Raw genomic sequence first — 3,538 nt, forward strand, 5'->3', positions numbered from 1 at the left:
CCACGTTAAGATTCCCTCTGCTGATAGCTTCCTGCCTGAGATGGCTTCTCTCTCACCAGGGCTTAAAAAATAATGGAGCTCCCCAACTGGTGACTATTTCTGCACAGGCACATTTGCAGCACCCTCCCAAGTATGTACGTGTTAAGGCATTTATCCTTGTCTTGGTTTCAGATTGTATTTGTTCTAAATGTGCTCATTCCCATTTATTAGTGTTTATCATTCCATTTTCCCACCATAATTATTTATATAATCCTTTATCAGTTCTACCCTTCTAAGTACAAATTAAGAAAGCCCAAGACAGACTTGACTGGATCACAGACTGGATATAATCTTAAAAGAGATTACGACTAGAAATAATGATAGCCCTTTAGTCTAGGATTTGAGAAACGCTCTCCCAGAAGACAACAGTCTTGCATTGCTGTAGTATTTTCTTCTCTAAGTTTTGGAAAAAGAATGGCAAACTACAGTGCACTTCAGAAAGTCACCTAGACCAATATCCTCATTTTACAAAGAGGAAAATTAGCTCCCGAGCAATAGATTAACTTGCTTAGGTAAGACGACTTGACGGATAAGGCGCTAAAACCCACTATTCCTTAGTCAGGCACTTTCCAACAGCTGTCCGCACTGAATTTGCCTGGCCTCTCTGGCTTCCACAGCTAATTCTGCTTTTTCCATATTTAATCCCCACCACACCCCCCCCCCTTTCTTTTATCTTCTGTCATCTGCAGTTTCCTTTCCTTCTCTCTTGCTTCTCCCTCCACAGGATTTTTTGCATTCCTGTCAGTCCTGTGTGTTTCCTATTCCTGAACCTTTTGTTTTTTTCTGTCTTGGTGAGCAGTAAAGGAAGAAAACCAATATGTGTGTCTATCTTTGTATCTTCTATATTTAGTACTTAAAAAAAAAAAAAAGCTTGGGGCGCCTGGGTGGCGCAGTCGGTTAAACGTCCGACTTCAGCCAGGTCACGATCTCGCGGTCCAGGAGTTCGAGCCCCGCGTCGGGCTCTGGGCTAATGGCTCAGAGCCTGGAGCCTGTTTCCGATTCTGTGTCTCCCTCTCTCTCTGCCCCTCCCCTGTTCACGCTCTGTCTCTCTCTGTCCCAAAAATAAATAAATGTTGAAAAAAAAAAGTTTAAAAAAAAAAAAAAAGCTTGATGTATATGGAAATCCTGAACTATCTTTAAAGTAACAATTCCACAAATATACTATAAAGTTTACTGGAAAAATAATGCTTCTGAATTCCCCGGGCTTAATACTAACACACTTCTGAGACATCAGAGTAGGTTTTGAAATAATTGCATGGGGCCCTCAGGACTTCAAGAAAAGATATAAAGTTCCTGTAGGGGGACTAGTCTTCTGTAATATAATCAGATCAAAATGTAATGGATGATATTAACTCTCCATACAGCAATGGAAATAAATGACTGAGAAGAGTTTCACAAAACACAAAAACCACAAAGCCCCATCACATTAACTAGAGAAAGCTTCTTGGAGACAAGCAGAGGCACCAAATTCCATCCAGTCTGCACGGGATGATGCACAGAACAAAACTATTCTTCTTAGTGTAAGATGTGAACCAAACTGAAACCATTTCAGTGTCCCGCATTTTCTGCTAGCAGGAAGGGCATGTTTCTGATGGCAGGCATTAACATTTCTAGATCCAAGGAAGGGAAATCTTCTAATATAAATCAATTAGTTGGTACTCTCATTTCCTGTCCTTGCACTCCATGTGTCAGACTCTAGCTCTGGGCCTGCAGAGCTGATATTCTGACCTTGAACTCTGGTGACCCCATCAAAATGCTGTCACCATGAGCATGGCCCTAATGTCCACCCGGCTTCCCTCTTCAGCATTTTGGGGCCCTTCCTAGCTTCTGTAAGTTGATAAATTAACAAATAACTATTGAGCATGATGGCACGGCCTTGATTACGGTAAGTTATTTGCCCTTTGAGAGTAGACAACCTCGATTTAAACAAACCGGTAGTGGGTAAAAATGATTTGAAGAAATGGATGATTAGGCCTGCATCCTTCTGTGCCATTTTTGTTCACATTCTTCTAATAGCATCGAAAAAGGAAGGGAAAGCATTTCTGAGACATGCTGGGACTGGCCATGAGTAAGCAGACACACAGTTCTCTCTGCTCCCCAGGCAAAGGAAAAGTACCTCTTGTAGGACCATTTCACTTCTTGCTTGAGTGGCCCTGGCTGTTCTCAAAATCTCAGAGTCCTGGAAACTGTTTATAGGAGCTATGTCACTGAACCTCAAACGGGACTCCTGCCCTAAGTCCAGGCAACAGCTGTTAAGCAGCTGTGCCATCGTGTCCTAAAGCCGCTTAGTGTAAGATGTGAATGAAAAAGGGACCAGCTCTCTGAACCTCTGTGAAAAATACTAACCCCTGAGACAACAGCTGGCAGGTAACATAGATTGTGAAAATATTCATGGCATTAGAATGGATACATGGTGGATGATCTTTAGATTTCTATTTTAAGGATTTTTTTCCCATAAAAGTTATGCATCCTAATCTTTTCAACTTAAGAAAAATTAATAAGGAAAAAAAAAAAAAAGAGGGAAAGGGAAGGACCCTGGCAGCTGGCATAACACGAGCATGGAAACAGGTAAAATGGGACTCCCTGTCATCCTCACCTTCTTCTTCTGCCTGGTGCCCCACCCAAAAATAGCATGAAAGGCTTCCCTGGAGCAAGCAGGATAAATGTCTGCTCCCGGGGCCAGGCCCCAAGTTCAGGCACAGCACCACTTCTGAGAGTTGGCACCTTGTCTAGCCTTTGATCAACTTTCCTTTGTGGGACACGTCAACTTTGTTCCTCTTTCATGTACAAGATGGGACAAGAGCTCGAGCCAGGCAGGTATAGCTGCAGGCAGGGCTTTCTTCAACGCTGGGCAGAAAGGCTTTTGCCTGCCCAGGCCCAAGGAGAGCCCCTACAGTTGTTTGCCTGCCATATCCTACAAAGAGGAGTCCTGGTGTTCTGGTGGCTTGGCTTGCATGTTGCCCAACAGCAGGCAAGCTGGGACCTGGGACCAAATGGAAAGCAGGCAGCAGGTTATTTTCTAAGCCCAGCTTTCAGGGTCACTGCTTACCTCCCCTCCCTCATCCCTTGCACAGTAGCACCTTCCTCTGAGCCCTTTAGGAATCTAATGATCCCAATCACTTTTTCTGACCCCCTTCCCCTGTCCCCATCAAAATCCTCTGGTGCAGAAGTAAGGAAACGAATTGGCATGCCCATTGATGGGAGTATAAATTCTGAAAGTATAACGTTTCAGGAGAACAGGTCAACAATATAAAATTTTAAATGTGTATTCCCTTAGAATAAACCCAGGAATTTCACTTGTAGAAATGTATCCTGAAGAAGGGCACCTGGCTTGCTCGGTGGGAAGAGCATGCAACTCTTGATGTGGGGTAGTGAGTTTGAGCCCCACATCGGGTGTACAGATTACTAAAAATAAAGAAACTTAAAAATTTTTCAATGTATCCTAAAGAAATTATTATATGGATAAACCGAAATGTATGCATATGAATGTTTACTGCTG

The sequence above is a fragment of the Felis catus genome, chromosome B1 (assembly GCF_018350175.1).
Source record: "Felis catus isolate Fca126 chromosome B1, F.catus_Fca126_mat1.0, whole genome shotgun sequence".
In the NCBI taxonomy this organism is placed as follows: Eukaryota; Metazoa; Chordata; class Mammalia; order Carnivora; family Felidae; genus Felis; species Felis catus.